We start from the raw sequence: 25,283 nt of genomic DNA on the forward strand, positions 1-25,283 counted from the left end.
ATTATTATCCCTTCGGAAATCATGGAAAAAGGTAGCATCCCATTTGAACAAACCTTATACGGTTATTTTGTGGGACAAAGACTTGCATTTCCGATTGTTAAACAACATACACAAGAGTTGTGGAAGGATCATGGCCTTTGCGATCTTTTCATAAATGATGATGATGTTTTCTTCTTCAAATTTGACAATCTTGTGGGTATGAATTATATTCTTCAAAAGGGCATATGGAAGATTAATGGCATTCCTCTCTTCATCCGCAAATGGGACCCGGACGTTTTTATAGAAAAACCAACTCATGACCGGGTTCCCGTTTGGGTTAATATCTTTGGCATCCCACTCCAACATTTTAACAAGGATGGCCTTAGTCTCATTGCTAGCAAACTTGGAAAACCTTTGGAGGTTGATTCTTACACTACTACTATGTGTGAAAGGGCTACGGGTAGAGCAGTTTTCGCCCGTATCCTCATTGAGATGTCGGCTAAGGATCCTTGGGCTAAAGAAATAAAAATTAAAGCGATCACGGCTAAAGGTGTTAATTCTACAAATCTTCGTGTGGAGTATCCTTGGAACCCTAAGAGGTGTGACCATTGCAAAAATTTTGGGCATGACCTTGCCACGTGCCCCATTCACACGACTAGTACTCCTTCTCCAAAGCCGACATTGCCCACTCTAAAAGAGATTGATAATGAAAGATTCCAAACGGTCAAGAGGAGAACTAGACCAGTTCCAATTCCAAAAAAGAAGACCCCCATTGACAACCGTAAAGGAAAAGGCCTTGCTTTACAGGTTTCTCAAGTCTATAAACCAGTCAACCGTGCAAAGCCAAAGGAAAAAGCCTCCACTAACATGTTTGATGCTCTATCTCATCAAAGAGTGCTTGATACAGAACATGATTCGCGTGTCCCTCCTATTTTGCATTCGAAAGATACCCACCTAGCTTCACACGCTCCTCCGAGCTCTACTCATGGTGGTTGTATCTCTTCTCCAATTGATCAGGGATGACGATTTTAGTTTTCATCTAGTTAGCTAGTCTCTAGTAGTTAGTTTGTTTTTCCTCTGCTTTGGGCCATGTCCCTTAGCTTGGCTTGTGTTTTTTTTCTTCTTTTTTTCTTGGGCGTTTGTCCTTTTCACTTGTAATTCTTCCTATTCTTAATATATTTTGCCAAGGGGTTTCCCCCCTTTTTCCAAAAAAAAAAAACCCTAAACCCTAAACCCTAAAACCCTAAACCCTAAACCCTAAACCCTAAACCCTAAACCCTAAACCCTAAACCCCAAACCCCAAACCCCAAACCCCAAACCCCAAACCCTAAACCCCAAACCCTAAACCCTAAACCCTAAACCCTAAACCCTAAACCCTAAACCCTAAACCCAAAACCCTAAACCCCTAAACCCTAAACCCTAAACCCCTAAACCCTAAACCCTAAACCCTAAACCCTAAACCCTAAACCCCATAAACCCTAAACCCTAAACCCTAAACCCTAAACCCTAAACCCTAAACCCTAAGCCCTAAGCCCTAAGCCCTAAGCCCTAAGCCCTAAGCCCTAAACCCCAAGCCCCAAGCCCCAAGCCCCAAGCCCCAAGCCCTAAGCCCTAAACCCTAAACCCTAAACCCTAAACCCCTAACCCCTAACCCCTAAAACCCTAAACCCTAAACCCTAAACCCTAAACCCTAAACCCTAAACCCTAAACCCTAAACCCTAACCCCTAACCCCTAAACCCTAAAACCCTAAACCCTAAAGCCTAAACCCTAAACCCTAAACCCAAACCCATGGAGTACTTTCTCTCTCTAGAATTTTTCTCTCTAGGAACTTCTTATGGAGATTAAGTGTTCTTGTTCTTCTTGTGGGTTTTATGCTTAATTTCTTACAATCTGTTGGTGTTCTCTTGTGAATTAGTTAAATTATTGTGATATTATGGGGAAGATTCATAGGGTCCGTAAGTCATCAAGGAAGAAATCAAAATATCATGATGCTGAGGCTGATGTTCTTGGTTCTTTCTACTTTGAAGATAGTCCCCAAAAGGAGGAAGTGGTTGCTGGGTCACGATCTTCTCATGGAGATTCTGAGTTTGTTGAAAGTTCTTCATCTTCCACAGCCTTTTGTGTTAGCAACCACAGCAACAAAGGTCTTTTCTTTTCCAACTCTCCTATCCATGTGTCCAAAGAAGCATCATGTGAACACTCGATTGAAAATTTTGACTGTTATGCTTGTGATAATGGAGTAGTAGCTGGCCGTATTCATGTGTTTGGAGAAGAAAGGGCCCCTGAAAATAATTCTACAGATTCTCTTATTGCCCCCCATGAAGCGGTCGACTCAGAAATTAAAAGAAAAGAAGTGGTGGAGGAAATAGATCCTGCTCTCGTCTTTGGTGTAGGATCGGTTCGTGAGAATGATATCGAAGGTTCTTTTTCCACCCGCCATGCAACCTTCGAACCAGGAGTCAACCATGAAGCTTATGAGGATCCCACCAAAATTGATGGATTGGTTGAAGATTGTTCAGATTCTGAAGCGATGGCACCCGTTCTCGAGTTTCCTTCTTCTGGAATTATCTCCCCGGTCGCAACCTCACCAGCTCCATCTTCTGGGTCTGCGTCCCGTCCCCCGTCGTCGTTTCCTTGCTTGTCGTCGGTTTTTTTTGACGACCCAGAAAACCCACTTGGTGCGCCTCCTCCTTGCATCGGCAACGGTATTCCGCTTCCCTCAGGTCGCCGCTCAAAACATCCGGCTGGGGATCATCCTCTTCCGGGAAAAGATTCTCCTGCAAATGGTTTTTTGGTCCCTGCGTCGACTGCTTCTCTGCTTGGGAAGGAAGTACAAGTGAATTTGGAAAGTCAACCTGTTATGGATACAGTGGCCGACTCCCAAGATTGTTTGTTAGCAATTTTAAATAAGGCACCGTCTTTAGCACGTGATGGACCCCCCATGCGCATTAATGACTACCCAAAAATAGGTGACAATGCATTTAATGTCCCTGTCTCTTCTCCTTTGGCTGCCACGCGCGTATTGTCTTCCTCAGTTCCCATTGTGCCACCTAATCTTCCTATTGGGCCAAGCAATCCTCAAGACCCATTAAGCCCTCTTCCGATGCCTTCCCACTTTGGACCCAATAGCCCAGTTTCTACCCAGCAACCTCTTTCATTTGCGCAAGTCTTATTGGGCCAGAATAATAATTCGTCTACTGGGCCCATTCCTGATCTCGTCCATAATGATCCAGCTACCGTCGAGGATCCTTCTTCCCACATATTTAATTATGGTAGTCACGATGAGGTCCCCACTAAATCTTTATCTTTAGAATTCATTAATATTGTTGATTCCTTAGATGATGATCATATTATTATCCCTTCGGAAATCATGGAAAAAGGTAGCATCCCATTTGAACAAACCTTATACGGTTATTTTGTGGGACAAAGACTTGCATTTCCGATTGTTAAACAACATACACAAGAGTTGTGGAAGGATCATGGCCTTTGCGATCTTTTCATAAATGATGATGATGTTTTCTTCTTCAAATTTGACAATCTTGTGGGTATGAATTATATTCTTCAAAAGGGCATATGGAAGATTAATGGCATTCCTCTCTTCATCCGCAAATGGGACCCGGACGTTTTTATAGAAAAACCAACTCATGACCGGGTTCCCGTTTGGGTTAATATCTTTGGCATCCCACTCCAACATTTTAACAAGGATGGCCTTAGTCTCATTGCTAGCAAACTTGGAAAACCTTTGGAGGTTGATTCTTACACTACTACTATGTGTGAAAGGGCTACGGGTAGAGCAGTTTTCGCCCGTATCCTCATTGAGATGTCGGCTAAGGATCCTTGGGCTAAAGAAATAAAAATTAAAGCGATCACGGCTAAAGGTGTTAATTCTACAAATCTTCGTGTGGAGTATCCTTGGAACCCTAAGAGGTGTGACCATTGCAAAAATTTTGGGCATGACCTTGCCACGTGCCCCATTCACACGACTAGTACTCCTTCTCCAAAGCCGACATTGCCCACTCTAAAAGAGATTGATAATGAAGGATTCCAAACGGTCAAGAGGAGAACTAGACCAGTTCCAATTCCAAAAAAGAAGACCCCCATTGACAACCGTAAAGGAAAAGGCCTTGCTTTACAGGTTTCTCAAGTCTATAAACCAGTCAACCGTGCAAAGCCAAAGGAAAAAGCCTCCACTAACATGTTTGATGCTCTATCTCATCAAAGAGTGCTTGATACAGAACATGATTCGCGTGTCCCTCCTATTTTGCATTCGAAAGATACCCACCTAGCTTCACACGCTCCTCCGAGCTCTACTCATGGTGGTTGTATCTCTTCTCCAATTGATCAGGGATGACGATTTTAGTTTTCATCTAGTTAGCTAGTCTCTAGTAGTTAGTTTGTTTTTCCTCTGCTTTGGGCCATGTCCCTTAGCTTGGCTTGTGTTTTTTTTCTTCTTTTTTTCTTGGGCGTTTGTCCTTTTCACTTGTAATTCTTCCTATTCTTAATATATTTTGCCAAGGGGTTTCCCCCCTTTTTCCAAAAAAAAAAAACCCTAAACCCTAAACCCTAAAACCCTAAACCCTAAACCCTAAACCCTAAACCCTAAACCCTAAACCCCAAACCCCAAACCCCAAACCCCAAACCCCAAACCCCAAACCCTAAACCCCAAACCCTAAACCCTAAACCCTAAACCCTAAACCCTAAACCCTAAACCCTAAACCCAAAACCCTAAACCCCTAAACCCTAAACCCTAAACCCCTAAACCCTAAACCCTAAACCCTAAACCCTAAACCCTAAACCCTAAACCCCATAAACCCTAAACCCTAAACCCTAAACCCTAAACCCTAAACCCTAAACCCTAAGCCCTAAGCCCTAAGCCCTAAGCCCTAAGCCCTAAGCCCTAAACCCCAAGCCCCAAGCCCCAAGCCCCAAGCCCCAAGCCCTAAGCCCTAAACCCTAAACCCTAAACCCTAAACCCCTAACCCCTAACCCCTAAAACCCTAAACCCTAAACCCTAAACCCTAAACCCTAAACCCTAAACCCTAAACCCTAAACCCTAAACCCTAACCCCTAACCCCTAAACCCTAAAACCCTAAACCCTAAAGCCTAAACCCTAAACCCTAAACCCAAACCCATGGAGTACTTTCTCTCTCTAGAATTTTTCTCTCTAGGAACTTCTTATGGAGATTAAGTGTTCTTGTTCTTCTTGTGGGTTTTATGCTTAATTTCTTACAATCTGTTGGTGTTCTCTTGTGAATTAGTTAAATTATTGTGATATTATGGGGAAGATTCATAGGGTCCGTAAGTCATCAAGGAAGAAATCAAAATATCATGATGCTGAGGCTGATGTTCTTGGTTCTTTCTACTTTGAAGATAGTCCCCAAAAGGAGGAAGTGGTTGCTGGGTCACGATCTTCTCATGGAGATTCTGAGTTTGTTGAAAGTTCTTCATCTTCCACAGCCTTTTGTGTTAGCAACCACAGCAACAAAGGTCTTTTCTTTTCCAACTCTCCTATCCATGTGTCCAAAGAAGCATCATGTGAACACTCGATTGAAAATTTTGACTATTATGCTTGTGATAATGGAGTAGTAGCTGGCCGTATTCATGTGTTTGGAGAAGAAAGGGCCCCTGAAAATAATTCTACAGATTCTCTTATTGCCCCCCATGAAGCGGTCGACTCAGAAATTAAAAGAAAAGAAGTGGTGGAGGAAATAGATCCTGCTCTCGTCTTTGGTGTAGGATCGGTTCGTGAGAATGATATCGAAGGTTCTTTTTCCACCTGCCATGCAACCTTCGAACCAGGAGTCAACCATGAAGCTTATGAGGATCCCGCCAAAATTGATGGATTGGTTGAAGATTGTTCAGATTCTGAAGCGATGGCACCCGTTCTCGAGTTTCCTTCTTCTGGAATTATCTCCCCGGTCGCAACCTCACCAGCTCCATCTTCTGGGTCTGCGTCCCGTCCCCCGTCGTCGTTTCCTTGCTTGTCGTCGGTTTTTTTTGACGACCCAGAAAACCCACTTGGTGCGCCTCCTCCTTGCATCGGCAACGGTATTCCGCTTCCCTCAGGTCGCCGCTCAAAACATCCGGCTGGGGATCATCCTCTTCCGGGAAAAGATTCTCCTGCAAATGGTTTTTTGGTCCCTGCGTCGACTGCTTCTCTGCTTGGGAAGGAAGTACAAGTGAATTTGGAAAGTCAACCTGTTATGGATACAGTGGCCGACTCCCAAGATTGTTTGTTAGCAATTTTAAATAAGGCACCGTCTTTAGCACGTGATGGACCCCCCATGCGCATTAATGACTACCCAAAAATAGGTGACAATGCATTTAATGTCCCTGTCTCTTCTCCTTTGGCTGCCACGCGCGTATTGTCTTCCTCAGTTCCCATTGTGCCACCTAATCTTCCTATTGGGCCAAGCAATCCTCAAGACCCATTAAGCCCTCTTCCGATGCCTTCCCACTTTGGACCCAATAGCCCAGTTTCTACCCAGCAACCTCTTTCATTTGCGCAAGTCTTATTGGGCCAGAATAATAATTCGTCTACTGGGCCCATTCCTGATCTCGTCCATAATGATCCAGCTACCGTCGAGGATCCTTCTTCCCACATATTTAATTATGGTAGTCACGATGAGGTCCCCACTAAATCTTTATCTTTAGAATTCATTAATATTGTTGATTCCTTAGATGATGATCATATTATTATCCCTTCGGAAATCATGGAAAAAGGTAGCATCCCATTTGAACAAACCTTATACGGTTATTTTGTGGGACAAAGACTTGCATTTCCGATTGTTAAACAACATACACAAGAGTTGTGGAAGGATCATGGCCTTTGCGATCTTTTCATAAATGATGATGATGTTTTCTTCTTCAAATTTGACAATCTTGTGGGTATGAATTATATTCTTCAAAAGGGCATATGGAAGATTAATGGCATTCCTCTCTTCATCCGCAAATGGGACCCGGACGTTTTTATAGAAAAACCAACTCATGACCGGGTTCCCGTTTGGGTTAATATCTTTGGCATCCCACTCCAACATTTTAACAAGGATGGCCTTAGTCTCATTGCTAGCAAACTTGGAAAACCTTTGGAGGTTGATTCTTACACTACTACTATGTGTGAAAGGGCTACGGGTAGAGCAGTTTTCGCCCGTATCCTCATTGAGATGTCGGCTAAGGATCCTTGGGCTAAAGAAATAAAAATTAAAGCGATCACGGCTAAAGGTGTTAATTCTACAAATCTTCGTGTGGAGTATCCTTGGAACCCTAAGAGGTGTGACCATTGCAAAAATTTTGGGCATGACCTTGCCACGTGCCCCATTCACACGACTAGTACTCCTTCTCCAAAGCCGACATTGCCCACTCTAAAAGAGATTGATAATGAAGGATTCCAAACGGTCAAGAGGAGAACTAGACCAGTTCCAATTCCAAAAAAGAAGACCCCCATTGACAACCGTAAAGGAAAAGGCCTTGCTTTACAGGTTTCTCAAGTCTATAAACCAGTCAACCGTTCAAAGCCAAAGGAAAAAGCCTCCACTAACATGTTTGATGCTCTATCTCATCAAAGAGTGCTTGATACAGAACATGATTCGCGTGTCCCTCCTATTTTGCATTCGAAAGATACCCACCTAGCTTCACACGCTCCTCCGAGCTCTACTCATGGTGGTTGTATCTCTTCTCCAATTGATCAGGGATGACGATTTTAGTTTTCATCTAGTTAGCTAGTCTCTAGCAGTTAGTTTGTTTTTCCTCTGCTTTGGGCCATGTCCCTTAGCTTGGCTTGTGTTTTTTTTCTTCTTTTTTTCTTGGGCGTTTGCCCTTTTCACTTGTAATTCTTCCTATTCTTAATATATTTTGCCAAGGGGTTTCCCCCCTTTTTCCAAAAAAAAAAAAAACCCTAAACCCTAAACCCTAAAACCCTAAACCCTAAACCCTAAACCCTAAACCCTAAACCCTAAACCCCAAACCCTAAACCCTAAACCCCAAACCCTAAACCCTAAACCCTAAACCCCAAACCCTAAACCCTAAACCCTAAACCCTAAACCCTAAACCCTAAACCCTAAACCCTAAACCCTAAAACCTAAACCCTAAACCCTAAACCCTAAACCCTAAACCCTAAACCCTAAACCCTAAACCCCTAAACCCTAAACCCTAAACCCTAAACCCTAAACCCCTTAAACCCTAAACCCTAAACCCTAAACCCTAAACCCTAAACCCTAAACCCTAAACCCTAAGCCCTAAGCCCTAAGCCCTAAGCCCTAAGCCCTAAGCCCTAAGCCCTAAACCCCAAGCCCCAAGCCCCAAGCCCCAAGCCCTAAGCCCTAAACCCTAAACCCTAAACCCTAAACCCCTAACCCCTAAACCCTAAAACCCTAAACCCTAAACCCTAAACCCTAAACCCTAAACCCTAAACCCTAAACCCTAAACCCTAACCCCTAACCCCTAAACCCTAAAACCCTAAACCCTAAAGCCTAAACCCTAAACCCTAAACCCAAACCCATGGAGTACTTTCTCTCTCTAGAATTTTTCTCTCTAGGAACTTCTTATGGAGATTAAGTGTTCTTGTTCTTCTTGTGGGTTTTATGCTTAATTTCTTACAATCTGTTGGTGTTCTCTTGTGAATTAGTTAAATTATTGTGATATTATGGGGAAGATTCATAGGGTCCGTAAGTCATCAAGGAAGAAATCAAAATATCATGATGCTGAGGCTGATGTTCTTGGTTCTTTCTACTTTGAAGATAGTCCCCAAAAGGAGGAAGTGGTTGCTGGGTCACGATCTTCTCATGGAGATTCTGAGTTTGTTGAAAGTTCTTCATCTTCCACAGCCTTTTGTGTTAGCAACCACAGCAACAAAGGTCTTTTCTTTTCCAACTCTCCTATCCATGTGTCCAAAGAAGCATCATGTGAACACTCGATTGAAAATTTTGACTGTTATGCTTGTGATAATGGAGTAGTAGCTGGCCGTATTCATGTGTTTGGAGAAGAAAGGGCCCCTGAAAATAATTCTACAGATTCTCTTATTGCCCCCCATGAAGCGGTCGACTCAGAAATTAAAAGAAAAGAAGTGGTGGAGGAAATAGATCCTGCTCTCGTCTTTGGTGTAGGATCGGTTCGTGAGAATGATATCGAAGGTTCTTTTTCCACCTGCCATGCAACCTTCGAACCAGGAGTCAACCATGAAGCTTATGAGGATCCCGCCAAAATTGATGGATTGGTTGAAGATTGTTCAGATTCTGAAGCGATGGCACCCGTTCTCGAGTTTCCTTCTTCTGGAATTATCTCCCCGGTCGCAACCTCACCAGCTCCATCTTCTGGGTCTGCGTCCCGTCCCCCGTCGTCGTTTCCTTGCTTGTCGTCGGTTTTTTTTGACGACCCAGAAAACCCACTTGGTGCGCCTCCTCCTTGCATCGGCAACGGTATTCCGCTTCCCTCAGGTCGCCGCTCAAAACATCCGGCTGGGGATCATCCTCTTCCGGGAAAAGATTCTCCTGCAAATGGTTTTTTGGTCCCTGCGTCGACTGCTTCTCTGCTTGGGAAGGAAGTACAAGTGAATTTGGAAAGTCAACCTGTTATGGATACAGTGGCCGACTCCCAAGATTGTTTGTTAGCAATTTTAAATAAGGCACCGTCTTTAGCACGTGATGGACCCCCCATGCGCATTAATGACTACCCAAAAATAGGTGACAATGCATTTAATGTCCCTGTCTCTTCTCCTTTGGCTGCCACGCGCGTATTGTCTTCCTCAGTTCCCATTGTGCCACCTAATCTTCCTATTGGGCCAAGCAATCCTCAAGACCCATTAAGCCCTCTTCCGATGCCTTCCCACTTTGGACCCAATAGCCCAGTTTCTACCCAGCAACCTCTTTCATTTGCGCAAGTCTTATTGGGCCAGAATAATAATTCGTCTACTGGGCCCATTCCTGATCTCGTCCATAATGATCCAGCTACCGTCGAGGATCCTTCTTCCCACATATTTAATTATGGTAGTCACGATGAGGTCCCCACTAAATCTTTATCTTTAGAATTCATTAATATTGTTGATTCCTTAGATGATGATCATATTATTATCCCTTCGGAAATCATGGAAAAAGGTAGCATCCCATTTGAACAAACCTTATACGGTTATTTTGTGGGACAAAGACTTGCATTTCCGATTGTTAAACAACATACACAAGAGTTGTGGAAGGATCATGGCCTTTGCGATCTTTTCATAAATGATGATGATGTTTTCTTCTTCAAATTTGACAATCTTGTGGGTATGAATTATATTCTTCAAAAGGGCATATGGAAGATTAATGGCATTCCTCTCTTCATCCGCAAATGGGACCCGGACGTTTTTATAGAAAAACCAACTCATGACCGGGTTCCCGTTTGGGTTAATATCTTTGGCATCCCACTCCAACATTTTAACAAGGATGGCCTTAGTCTCATTGCTAGCAAACTTGGAAAACCTTTGGAGGTTGATTCTTACACTACTACTATGTGTGAAAGGGCTACGGGTAGAGCAGTTTTCGCCCGTATCCTCATTGAGATGTCGGCTAAGGATCCTTGGGCTAAAGAAATAAAAATTAAAGCGATCACGGCTAAAGGTGTTAATTCTACAAATCTTCGTGTGGAGTATCCTTGGAACCCTAAGAGGTGTGACCATTGCAAAAATTTTGGGCATGACCTTGCCACGTGCCCCATTCACACGACTAGTACTCCTTCTCCAAAGCCGACATTGCCCACTCTAAAAGAGATTGATAATGAAGGATTCCAAACGGTCAAGAGGAGAACTAGACCAGTTCCAATTCCAAAAAAGAAGACCCCCATTGACAACCGTAAAGGAAAAGGCCTTGCTTTACAGGTTTCTCAAGTCTATAAACCAGTCAACCGTTCAAAGCCAAAGGAAAAAGCCTCCACTAACATGTTTGATGCTCTATCTCATCAAAGAGTGCTTGATACAGAACATGATTCGCGTGTCCCTCCTATTTTGCATTCGAAAGATACCCACCTAGCTTCACACGCTCCTCCGAGCTCTACTCATGGTGGTTGTATCTCTTCTCCAATTGATCAGGGATGACGATTTTAGTTTTCATCTAGTTAGCTAGTCTCTAGTAGTTAGTTTGTTTTTCCTCTGCTTTGGGCCATGTCCCTTAGCTTGGCTTGTGTTTTTTTTCTTCTTTTTTTCTTGGGCGTTTGTCCTTTTCACTTGTAATTCTTCCTATTCTTAATATATTTTGCCAAGGGGTTTCCCCCCTTTTTCCAAAAAAAAAAAACCCTAAACCCTAAACCCTAAAACCCTAAACCCTAAACCCTAAACCCTAAACCCTAAACCCTAAACCCTAAACCCTAAACCCCAAACCCCAAACCCCAAACCCCAAACCCCAAACCCCAAACCCTAAACCCCAAACCCTAAACCCTAAACCCTAAACCCTAAACCCTAAACCCTAAACCCTAAACCCAAAACCCTAAACCCCTAAACCCTAAACCCTAAACCCCTAAACCCTAAACCCTAAACCCTAAACCCTAAACCCTAAACCCTAAACCCCATAAACCCTAAACCCTAAACCCTAAACCCTAAACCCTAAACCCTAAACCCTAAGCCCTAAGCCCTATGCCCTAAGCCCTAAGCCCTAAGCCCTAAACCCCAAGCCCCAAGCCCCAAGCCCCAAGCCCCAAGCCCTAAGCCCTAAACCCTAAACCCTAAACCCTAAACCCCTAACCCCTAACCCCTAAAACCTTAAACCCTAAACCCTAAACCCTAAACCCTAAACCCTAAACCCTAAACCCTAAACCCTAAACCCTAACCCCTAACCCCTAAACCCTAAAACCCTAAACCCTAAAGCCTAAACCCTAAACCCTAAACCCAAACCCATGGAGTACTTTCTCTCTCTGGAATTTTTCTCTCTAGGAACTTCTTATGGAGATTAAGTGTTCTTGTTCTTCTTGTGGGTTTTATGCTTAATTTCTTACAATCTGTTGGTGTTCTCTTGTGAATTAGTTAAATTATTGTGATATTATGGGGAAGATTCATAGGGTCCGTAAGTCATCAAGGAAGAAATCAAAATATCATGATGCTGAGGCTGATGTTCTTGGTTCTTTCTACTTTGAAGATAGTCCCCAAAAGGAGGAAGTGGTTGCTGGGTCACGATCTTCTCATGGAGATTCTGAGTTTGTTGAAAGTTCTTCATCTTCCACAGCCTTTTGTGTTAGCAACCACAGCAACAAAGGTCTTTTCTTTTCCAACTCTCCTATCCATGTGTCCAAAGAAGCATCATGTGAACACTCGATTGAAAATTTTGACTGTTATGCTTGTGATAATGGAGTAGTAGCTGGCCGTATTCATGTGTTTGGAGAAGAAAGGGCCCCTGAAAATAATTCTACAGATTCTCTTATTGCCCCCCATGAAGCGGTCGACTCAGAAATTAAAAGAAAAGAAGTGGTGGAGGAAATAGATCCTGCTCTCGTCTTTGGTGTAGGATCGGTTCGTGAGAATGATATCGAAGGTTCTTTTTCCACCCGCCATGCAACCTTCGAACCAGGAGTCAACCATGAAGCTTATGAGGATCCCGCCAAAATTGATGGATTGGTTGAAGATTGTTCAGATTCTGAAGCGATGGCACCCGTTCTCGAGTTTCCTTCTTCTGGAATTATCTCCCCGGTCGCAACCTCACCAGCTCCATCTTCTGGGTCTGCGTCCCGTCCCCCGTCGTCGTTTCCTTGCTTGTCGTCGGTTTTTTTTGACGACCCAGAAAACCCACTTGGTGCGCCTCCTCCTTGCATCGGCAACGGTATTCCGCTTCCCTCAGGTCGCCGCTCAAAACATCCGGCTGGGGATCATCCTCTTCCGGGAAAAGATTCTCCTGCAAATGGTTTTTTGGTCCCTGCGTCGACTGCTTCTCTGCTTGGGAAGGAAGTACAAGTGAATTTGGAAAGTCAACCTGTTATGGATACAGTGGCCGACTCCCAAGATTGTTTGTTAGCAATTTTAAATAAGGCACCGTCTTTAGCACGTGATGGACCCCCCATGCGCATTAATGACTACCCAAAAATAGGTGACAATGCATTTAATGTCCCTGTCTCTTCTCCTTTGGCTGCCACGCGCGTATTGTCTTCCTCAGTTCCCATTGTGCCACCTAATCTTCCTATTGGGCCAAGCAATCCTCAAGACCCATTAAGCCCTCTTCCGATGCCTTCCCACTTTGGACCCAATAGCCCAGTTTCTACCCAGCAACCTCTTTCATTTGCGCAAGTCTTATTGGGCCAGAATAATAATTCGTCTACTGGGCCCATTCCTGATCTCGTCCATAATGATCCAGCTACCGTCGAGGATCCTTCTTCCCACATATTTAATTATGGTAGTCACGATGAGGTCCCCACTAAATCTTTATCTTTAGAATTCATTAATATTGTTGATTCCTTAGATGATGATCATATTATTATCCCTTCGGAAACCCTAAACCCTAAACCCTAAACCCTAAACCCTAAACCCCTAAACCCTAAACCCTAAACCCTAAACCCTTAAACCCTAAACCCTAAACCCTAAACCCTAAACCCTAAAACCCTAAAACCCTAAACCCTAAACCCTAAACCCTAAACCCTAAACCCTAAACCCCAAAACCCTAAAACCCTAAACCCTAAACCCTCAACCCTAAACCCCTAAACCCTAAACCCTAAACCCTAAACCCCTAAACCCTAAACCCTAAACCCTAAACCCCTAAACCCTAAACCCTAAACCCTAAACCCTAAAACCCTAAACCCTAAACCCTAAAACCCTAAACCCTAAACCCTAAACCCTAAACCCTAAACCCCAAACCCTAAGCTCTAAGCCCTAAACCCTAAATAGGTGACAATGCATTTAATGTCCCTGTCTCTTCTCCTTTGGCTGCCACGCGCGTATTGTCTTCCTCAGTTCCCATTGTGCCACCTAATCTTCCTATTGGGCCAAGCAATCCTCAAGACCCATTAAGCCCTCTTCCGATGCCTTCCCACTTTGGACCCAATAGCCCAGTTTCTACCCAGCAACCTCTTTCATTTGCGCAAGTCTTATTGGGCCAGAATAATAATTCGTCTACTGGGCCCATTCCTGATCTCGTCCATAATGATCCAGCTACCGTCGAGGATCCTTCTTCCCACATATTTAATTATGGTAGTCACGATGAGGTCCCCACTAAATCTTTATCTTTAGAATTCATTAATATTGTTGATTCCTTAGATGATGATCATATTATTATCCCTTCGGAAACCCTAAACCCTAAACCCTAAACCCTAAACCCTAAACCCCTAAACCCTAAACCCTAAACCCTAAACCCTTAAACCCTAAACCCTAAACCCTAAACCCTAAACCCTAAAACCCTAAAACCCTAAACCCTAAACCCTAAACCCTAAACCCTAAACCCTAAACCCCAAAACCCTAAAACCCTAAACCCTAAACCCTCAACCCTAAACCCCTAAACCCTAAACCCTAAACCCTAAACCCCTAAACCCTAAACCCTAAACCCTAAACCCCTAAACCCTAAACCCTAAACCCTAAACCCTAAAACCCTAAACCCTAAACCCTAAAACCCTAAACCCTAAACCCTAAACCCTAAACCCTAAACCCCAAACCCTAAGCTCTAAGCCCTAAACCCTAAACCCTAAACCCTAAACCCCTAATCCCTAAACCCCTAAAACCCTAAACCCTAAACCCTAAAACCCTAAACCCTAAACCCCAAACCCTAAGCTCTAAGCCCTAAACCCTAAACCCTAAACCCTAAACCCCTAAAACCCTAAACCCTAAACCCTAAAACCCTAAACCCTAAACCCTTGGCAAATTTAGGGTTTAGGGTTTAGGTTTTAGGGTTTAGGGTTTTTTTGGATAAAAGGGGAAACCCCTTGGCAAATTTTATTGAAAAGAAAAACATTACAAGAGGAAAAAGGGAAACCGCCCAAAAACTAGCTACAAAACCTAACAAACGACTAACTAAGCTAAATTAGACAATAAAATTAAAAGAACAAAGGACCTAACTAACAAAGACCAACCAATCCACTTCCAAATCCAACTCCAAAGCAAGGAGTGAAACCACACATAGCTTCCAAAAATATAAACAATGAAATCAAAAGCTAAAATCTTCCATCTCACATAGTCTTCAAAATCTTCAATCTTCATGTAGCTTTTAATCCTCCACCAAACCAAAGAAATAATAATGGCCTCATACTCAAACAAATAATCCAGGGTTTGAAAAATGCCAATCTTACAAAACATCCAAGGAACTTCCAAAACAAGAGAATCATTGACCAACTCGATTAAATCATCAATAACTTTCAAAATTCTCCAAAATGGTCTAAACCCAAAAATAACAATCAACTTTGACCTTTGAGCTATACTCTTCATGCAATACTTTCCAATCTTCTCCAAAAGCCAATTTTTGATCTTCATTCCATTCTTCACTTGATAAACCCATAAGCTCCAAAAATTAAGCTCATTATCCATCACAATCCTCTTAAGACCATTCCAAAAAATATCTTTTAAGTCTTCCAAAAATTTTCCAATATCCTCTTTAGCTAAAGAAAAAGTCTTCAAACTCCAACAAAGTATGTTGCTAAAACCAAGATTTCCAAGCAAATCCCACCACTTCCAAAAGAACTTCAGCTTATCTCCATCTTCATTTTTGCCCAACCTATTCCAAAGAATCTTCAAATAGCCATTCAAGTAAATAATCCAAAAATTTTGAAATTACCCTTGAGTAGTAAACCACCCTCTTTCAAAGTTTGAACTCTTAGAAGCAATAGTACCAAAATATTCATGGCCAAAAAAGTCCAACCCATCAACACTCTTCTTAAGAATCAACCCAAAGAGATGAAACCCGTCAATTCCTTTTTTAATGGGGACATTCCAAAAATACCCCTGAAGGTTAATCCCTAAAAAATTAAGAATTGAACCTTCGAAATCCACATTAAAGGTAAAAAAACCAATGATAACCGGGATGAACCGGTTGGCATTAAAAATTTGGTAAAACCAAAAAGAAAGAGAGATCCAAATGTGGTTGTTTTTATGTAAACAAGGGAAACAACCAACCCAAATGTGGTACAGTCTAAGGTTAACATACCCAATCTAGTGTATTGACGGGTAAATATCCCACCACTTGCTAATCGAACTAGCAGTGGCACCCACTAAAGTGGAGGTTCCTAGTTGCCTAGGAAAAAAATCCAACTAACGGGGATCAAACCCATTTGCTTTAAAAAGATGACCACTTCAAAGGAAAAAATTCCAATGAAATCTGGGATACACCAGACAGCATAAAACAAAAAGGAATCCCTAAGGATCCAAAATTGGTTGTTTTTATAATTACAAAGGAAACAACCAACCCAAAAGTGGTACAGTCTAAGGTTAACGTACCCAATCCCGTGTATTGTTGGGTGAATATCCTACCACTTGCTAATCGAACTAGCAGTGGCACCCACCAAAGTGGAGATTCCTAGTTGCCTAGGAAGAAAACACCAACTAATGGGGATCAAACACATTTGCATTATGAAAAGATCCACTTCAAAGGAAAAGCTTCCAATGAAATCCGGGATAAACCGGATAGCAATAGTCATATAATTATCCCATAAGGCCAAAAAGTGGTTGTTTTTATAGTTACAAAGGAAACAACCAACCCAAAAGTGGTACAGTTTAAGGAAAACGTACCCAATCCCTTGTATTGACGGGTAATTATCCCACCACTTGCTAATCGAACTAGCAGTGGCACCCACCGAGGTGGAGACTCCAAGTTGCCAAGGAGGAAAACAACCAATAATGAGGATAAGACCCATTTGCATGATGAAATCCACTTCTAAAGGAAAAATCCTCAAGAAAATCGGGATAAAATCGATAAGCAAAGCAATTTTTAAAGGAAAATTGTTAAACCTAAAACCATCAATTCCTTTAATCATCAGAATAATCATGATTCTTCTCTCCAACAGGAACACCCCACTTCCTCTTGACATCATTGTCGAAACCCAAAAATTCACCTTTGAGACCAATAAGCTTTAGACGGATTTTTTCAAAGATGTTCAAAGCAATTTTCATCTCCTCAGTCTTGCCTTTCTTAAAAAGTCTGCTATTCCTTTCTCTCCAAATGTAATATACAGAAGCAGCAAAGGCAATCTTCATGATAAACACTTGAATGCTTTTCCCTTTGAACAGATCTTGAAGTTCTTCAATTAACTCTTTCCAACCATGAGAATTACACCCTAATTCCCACTTTATCTTTCACAACTTTCCACACAAGAAAAGAGTAAGGGCATTCAAAGAACAAATGAGAATGTGAATCCGGTTGCATATTACAAAGAGTGCACTTGAGATTCTTATTTTTGTCCCAAAATCTCATTCTATCCTAAGTCATCAGTCTTTCCTGGATAGCCAGCCATAAAATAAAGCTGAGTCTAGGAATGCGTTGTTTGAACCAAACAAGGTGAACCCAAGGGACCTTTTGACCACAATTGCTTAGGTCAATCCACACTTGATGAATATCAAACTCCACCTCTTGACCATCCCTTTTTCTCCATAAGACATTATCAGCCGCCATAGGATCAATAACCGGCAATTGAAAGTCATTCAGCTGAGGAATAAGAGTGAGCCACTCAGGAGGCCAAAACCAAGAATTTTCAACAATAACATCCTTAACCTTGTCAGAAATTCTGAACCCTGCACTAGCAATCTCTCTAGGAGAAAGAATATAAGAGAAAGCTCCAAGATGATGCCAATCATCATACCACATGAAGGTATTGGCTCCATTCCCAACCTTAGTACAAAAATGATTTCTAAAGTTGGGTCTCAATCTAATTAAGTTTCTCCAACTCCAGCTCAGATCTTGTTTTTCCTCAACATCCCAAAAATATCTTCCTTTTAGAACATAAATATTGATCCATTTCACCCGAAGAGAGTCATAGTTGGAAATAATCATCCAAATTCTCTTGGATAAAATTGCTTTATTCCAAGCTCTAAGGTTTCTGAGGCCCAGACCTCCATGCTCCACTGGTTTACAAATTGAAGACCAAGCAACTTTGGCCCTTCCCTTCTTGGACTCATCATAATCCCAAAGAAAATTCTTCATCAATTTCTCTATCTCCTTAGTAATAGCAGCCAGGATAAGGAGACAAGAAGCCCAATAAATAGGAAGGGAATAAAGAACTGAAGAGATAAGTTGCAGCCTTCCTGCATATGAAAGATATTTGTTCCTCCAGTCACCAATTCTGCATAGAACTTTATCAACAAGTCTTTTGCAATCACGAATAAACAACCTTGTAGAAATGAGAGGAATACCCAGGTACCTCATCAGAAGTTTCCCTTCAACAAAAGGTAAGGTATCAAGAAATTTCCTCTTCACATGAGCCTTGACATTCCCAAAAAAAAATATGGCTTTTAGAGAAGTTGGGATGAAGACCCGCCACCCTTGCAAATTCATCAAGACTATCTTTAATCACCCTAACTGAGATTTTATTTCCATGACAGAAAATCATTAAATCATCCGCAAAACACAAGTGAGTAAGCTTCAATTTCTTGCATCTCCAATGATATTTGAAAAACGGCTCATTCTTTATTCTCCTTTGAAAGATCAAATTAAAAGTTTCCATCACTAGGGTGAAAAGATAAGGCGAGAGAGGACAGCCCTGTCTAAGACCTCTTTTTCCTTCAAAATACCCATGAAAGGAACCATTCATACTAAGCATATAGGACGAAGTACTCACACATTGCATGATCCACTTTATCATAGCCAGATGGAACCCATAATGAAAAAGAATTTTCTGAAGAAATGACCAGTTAACTGTGTCATATGCTTTCTGAATATCCACCTTAAGAGCACATCTAGAAAACCCTCTGTCTTTGTGGTAGCCTCTAACCAACTCTTGAGAAAGAAGAATATTGTCAGTGATAGATCTCCCAGGAATAAACGCAGACTGATTATCAGCAACAATGGATCCAAGATGACTTCTTAATCTTCCAACAATAATCTTGCTGATGCATTTGTAGATAACAGAACAACAAGAAATGGGCCTGAAATCACTCACTTTTCCAGGAGAGTCAACTTTAGGAACTAAAGCGATGACAGTGGCATTGACTTCTTTAAGAATTTTTCCATTCGCAAAAAATTCTTTGACAGCCATACAGAAATCCTCACCAATAATCGACCACATGGATTTAAAAAATCTTGCAGAAAACCCATCCGGACCTAGAGCTTTATCATCATCAATATCAAAAAGGGCTGCTTTAATTTCTTCATTAGTGACTATCTTGACCATCTCAACTGCATCAACAAGATCAAGTTTTTTTGAGAAAAGAGAGTCTGGCAGCAAAATCTCCTCACAAGGCTCCTCTTTCCCAAGAAAGTCATGAAAATAATCAATGAATTCTTTATAAACAGCTTTACCTTCCAGCCACGCCCTTTGATGATTCATAACAGCTTCAATTCTACTTTTGTGAGCTTTCCCTTTTACAATTCTATGAAAAAACTTGGAATTACTATCACCCTCTTTCAACCAATGAATTTTAGCTTTCTGTTTCAGAAACCTCTCCTCCATATCATAAGCTTTTTTAAATTCACCAAGAAAAATAGCTTCCAGATCACTAAGAAGAGGATTGAAAGGATCCGAGTCCAGGTCCATTTGTATCGCTTCAAGTTCTTTCCGATAGTGATTAACATTTTCAAAAAAATGTCCCTGGACCTTTAACAGATTGCGAATGGGTTTTTTAAGCAATTTGAGCTTTTGAGTTAAACAAAACATCTTAACTCCATGGACTTCAACATTCCAGTGCTTTCCAACTAAATCTTTCAACTCAGGTTTCAAAGTGAGAATATTCGGAAATTTAAAAGGAAGAACTTTGAACTTGGCTCTAACCGGGATCTTAATAATAACCGGGCTATGATCAGATAGCCCATAAGGAAGAAAAGAAGCGTGAATAGAAGGAAAATCTTCAATTAATCTACTGTTTCCCATCACCCTGTCCAGCTTCTTCTAAATACCACTACTTCCTTGCGGCTTTTGATTCCATGTGGAATTTAAACCATTACTGTTGATATCTTGAATTTCAAGGGAGTTAATGCATTCAATAAAGTCCACCATGCCTTTAGAATATCTAGAAGATCCAGCAGTGCTTTCATTAATGTTAAGAATAACATTGAAATCTCCACCAACCAACCAGGGATCATCACAAACTAAGCCTTTATGATGAACAAGAGCAGACCATAGAGTTCTTCTGTCAATGTACTTGTTAGCAGCATAAACAATCGAACAAAAAACATATTTATTATTAAGAGGAAAGCTAACTTTATAATGAAAAACTTGATCATTGTGGTCAATCAAGTTAACATCAAAAAGATTAGAATTCCACCCAATGATAATACGGGAAGTAAGACCAGAACTTCCTTTATTAGCAATCCACTTCCACGATCCAAAGATCTTATCACACTTCTCTTCAAGTTTACTAAAACTGGCTTGAGGCTCAAGAACAGCTAGTAAACTCAAATTATTCAACTGAATTAGCTTTTTGATTTCTTTTTGCTTAGGAACTTGATTAAAGCCCCTAACATTCCAAATCCCAAAACTAAGCGTCATTGAGAAAAGACTCCATGTTGGTATCATCCAACGGGATACCACCTATAACTTCCATTTGATCAACAGTATCCAAATAATCAAGATCAACCTCTTGAATACCCCTTTTAGGATAAACAACTTGATTTTCATCTTCCAAGTCCTTTAACACATCAAATTTGTTGTTAGAAAAAATATTCACAGGATCTTGACATTTCTCAGCTTGAAGGTTTTTATCAAAATTAGAACTAATTTTGAAATCAGCTCCAGACTTTGGAATATACTTCAGCCCGCTGTCATTCTTTTTCCCCACTTCAATTTTCTTTTTAGGTTCCTGAAAGGAATGGTTCGCATAAGAAATCCCCTGATTGTTATTTCCACCTGAACCAGCCCCTGAACTATTAACTTTATCCGAAAAATTAGAGCGTTTACTATTCTGCCCCTGTTCGAATCTAGTACCATTTGTTCTTCCATTCACAACCTGATTTTTCCCATTATACCCTTGAAATCCTTTTCCCTTATTCCATTGATTTCCGCCATTAGTATTTCCAGTTTTAGCAAAGTTATTCCCTTTTTGCCCCTGACTTCCAGCAAAATTTCCAGCCAAATTCTTTCCATTTCCCTGATTTTTCCCATTTTGCCCTTGAAAAGAATTCTGAATTTTATTCCCTGATCCCTCTTTAGTCTTTTCTCCCATATTGTTTCCCTTATTCCTTTTAACGATAGTTTGAAACCCTTCATTATCCTCATCAACTTTTTTTGTGCTCGTTATAAGAACCTCCATCAGATCAACTTTATTACCTTCCTTTTTTTTTATCACTAGAGATAGAGTTCCCAATATCTTTGACCTCCTTTGCTAGTAAAATTCCACACGTAGAATCTTTATGCCCATATACCTTACAATGAGAACATTTGGAAGGATTCCAAGCATACTCAATCTTACACTTTGACAGGATTCTTTCACCAGTAGTAAGATCCGAAGAATAGACATGTACTTCCTTAAGCCATTCTTTTACAGCAGACATCTCAATTAAAATTCTCATGAAGGCCAGTCTTCCCCAATGTTCTTGACACATCTTCGTTGTATGAGCATCAACATCAAGAGGCTTTCCTATCTCCCAAGCTATATGGCCCAACCCTGTCCCATTCCAATATTCTAAAGGAACATTATATATCTTTACCCAAACAGGGACTTTATCATGTTGGTCTTTAACTAAACTCACACCAGTGGTCCATCTCCTAACAACAAGGGCGCTGTCAAATATCATCCAAACTCCCCCTTCCAGAACAAATAACATTCCTTGTTCAGAGCTAAATCTGAAAAAATATATCCCTTCGTCATTTACCATAACTTCTTCCAAACCATGTTTTTTCCACATATTATGAGCAAACTTGTTAACATTAAAGAAATTAACATGTTTATCTATAAAATAACCATAAAGAGTAGTCTTAAATGGGTTGCATCCTTTAAGGATATCACTTAAGGGCATTTCCACAACTCCAGAAGGAAGATCATCATTCTTTTTAACTTTTGAAATGAGATTAGCTGCATTAAGCTTCTTCCCACTAACTTTCTCAGCATAAGAAATCTGCTCACTACCTTTCTCATCAACAGGATTAGATTTAGGGATAAAATCATCCACTTTGCTCTTTAATTCACCCGATTTCATTTGTTCCAACATAACATCAGAAATGAGAAGGCCTCCATTACTATTCCGAGCATTTTCTTTATTTTCTTCCTTATCATCAATCACCATTTGACCATTATAATCTTCATCTTCAGGATCAACATACTTGAATTTAAATTCTCCTTCTTCAGCAATTTGAATATGGCTAAACTTACTTGGGAAATGATAGACAATTTCATTACATACTTGTTCTAGTTGTTTACTAACCATTTCATCAATTTGAATCTTCCCCTTGACCTTCTTTTCCTTGACCAAAGACTGCATAGAACAGAGCTTCTGAAGATCAACAATCACAAGATCATTTGAATTCGAGATAGGAACACCTTCAAGGAGAAGTTTTATAACAGTTTCACCAACTTTCTGTAAACCATTTGAAGCTTCCAATTCTGTAGTCTTCTTCATATCAATCGCCATAGGAAACAAGACAGAAGAAGGCTTAAAAGGAATACGATTCTTCCCAAAATTTGCTTCGACCTGCTTCTTGATTTTGCTAGTGCACAGTTTATGGAAAACCTTTTCTTTCTTCTTATGATTAAGATTTTTCCAATTCATAGGAAATTCATTCCTCTGACTCACAGAAGATAATTTCTTGATGCAATCAATCGAATCATCAGTGGAACAATTTGGCTCACCTTCATTGCCATATTTCTTCTTCGTGAATCTGAGACCATGGACAAACCCTTCTTTTTCATTATCTGATAACCCATTCCAAAAAATCATCATCGCATCCTTTTCACCTGGGCTACAGAAAAGAGCGATATCTTTCTCAAATTCACAAACAGGGGAACTCAACCCTCCAATATGACCTTCCTCCTTCTTAACGGGATTGGAATTAATCATAGGAGCCATAGACGAAGCATTAAGAATAGTTGAAGAAGCAATAGACGAAGCTAAAAGATCATCCCCATCTGTATCGGTAACATTCAACTTAACCACTTCCTTGGATTCAGACGAGTTCACATCGATGTCAAATTTTTTGACAAGTACAGACACCGATTTGGATTGAATAGGGTTAGTAATCATCTCCTTATCACCATCAGATACGCCTTTTGCTTTGGTCTTTGATTTCGCCCCTTTTCCTTTTTTTGACATTATTACATCGGGTTCCAAATCGGGTGGAACACCCTCCATGATTTCAGATCAAACAGTATCCACAGATGGATCACGATAAGAGGAACAAATTAAGACCAAAATCAATCTAAAACACTGTCGGAGCAACGATCGACGCCGGAAAAAACAGATGAAAACTGGGAAATCGCCAGAGAAGAGAGAGAAACAAAGAGAGAGAAGCTTTTCTTCAGAAATTCTTTGATAACGTATTTATCATGTTTTACTGGGAACAAATTCCACAACATTTTATTAAAAGAGGTACTCTAATTTTTATAAAGCATAAACAAAAATCGGTATTTTTTGGCCGTGAAAATGGGGATGCTACATAATGCTTTCTATAATGGTACTTTTTATTTTGAAGCATTACCTTGTAATGGTGTATATGAAATTGTGATGGTTGTAGATAACTTAGGAAATAATATTTTGCATATTGATTCGTTTAATGGTTTAGAAAAGGCATGCTTATGGCATGGTCGTCTTAGACATGTCAACAAGAAGCACATAGCCCAACTCCAAAAGGATGGAGCCTTGGATTCATTTTACCTAAAGTCAGATGACACGTGCGGATCTTGTTTACTTGGAAAGATGACTAAATCACCTTTCACTGGTACTTGTGAAAGAGGTGAGGGATTATTAGATCTCATACACACAGATGTGTGTGGGCCCTTCAGATCCACCACAACGGATGCTAACCACTTCTATGTGACCTTTACCGACGATTATAGTAGATATGGATATATCTACTTAATCTAGCACAAGTCAGAAACCTTTGAAAAGTTTAAAGAGTTTAAGCAAGAAGTGGAGAATCAATTGGGCAGGAAGATAAAGATGCTCAGATCTGATAGGGGTGGTGAGTATCTTGGCATTGAGTTCCACGACTATCTTAAGGAATGTGGAATTGTTTCACATTTGACTCCGCCTAGGACACCACAACTTAATGGTGTGGCTAAGAGGCGCAATCGAACCTTGTTGGACATGGTTTGTTCCATGATGAGTTGAGCTTCGCTACCAATCTCATTATGGGGGCATGCCTTAGAAACTGCCACCTATATCCTTAATCTAGTCCCAACTAAGAAGGTTGCCAAAACACCTCACGAGATGTGGACAGGGAAGGTTCCCTCATTGGCACATATCAAGGTTTGGGGTTGTAAAGCTTTCATAAGACGAGAGACTCACGACAAGCTTAAACCTCGAAGTGAGCGGTGTATTTTCATCGGCTACCCACATAAATCTTTTGGATATCTTTTCTACAGACCTAGTGATAACATGGTCTTCGTATCAAGGAGAGAGGTTTTCTGCGAAAGAGAACTCATATTCCAAGAGGACAGTGGGAGGCAAATTAATCTTGAAGAGCTTCAAGAGTCAAGCGATGAAGGAACCTCTTACACAAGCACTCAACCTGTGGAAGAGATTCATGTTGAACCAATTAACGAGTCATTACCTCCAAGACATTCCTCTCAAGTTAAAATGGTGCCAAAGTTTTATGATTTTCATATTACTACGGAAGGTGATACATTTATCAGTGATAGTACACTGGTAAATTTAAATGAGCCTACTAACTACAAGGAAGCCATGGCGGCCCCCGAGACTACAAAATGGAAAGAGGCAATGAACAGAGAGATCCAATCCATGTATAACAATCATGTTTGGAACTTGGTTGACAATGTACCAGGTCGAAAGACAGTTGGGTGCAAATGGATCTTCAAGAAGAAGACCGACATGGATGGAAAGGTGTATACATTCAAGGCACGCCTGGTTGCAAAGGGCTTTACTCAAACCTCGTGGGTTGACTATGATGAGACCTTCTCCCCAGTGGCCAACATCAAGTCTATTAGGGTTATGTTAGCTATCGCTACGTTTCATGATTATAAAATCTGGAAGATGGATGTCAAAACCGCTTTCCTTAATGGGAAGCTGGATGAAGATGTTTACATGTGTTAGCTAGAGGGTTTTATGCATGCTAAATACCCTAA

General features: G+C 41.0%; 1 pseudogene; it reads right to left on the reverse strand.

Moving 5' to 3' along the window:
• Positions 1–14,882: 14,882 nt before the first annotated feature.
• Positions 14,883–19,918, reverse strand: LOC145102107 (uncharacterized; annotated as a pseudogene).
• Positions 19,919–25,283: the final 5,365 nt, after the last annotated feature.

The sequence above is a fragment of the Lactuca serriola genome, chromosome 4 (genome assembly GCF_051521515.1).
Source record: "Lactuca serriola cultivar US96UC23 chromosome 4, Lser_US96UC23_V15, whole genome shotgun sequence".
NCBI classification, from domain to species: Eukaryota; Viridiplantae; Streptophyta; class Magnoliopsida; order Asterales; family Asteraceae; genus Lactuca; species Lactuca serriola.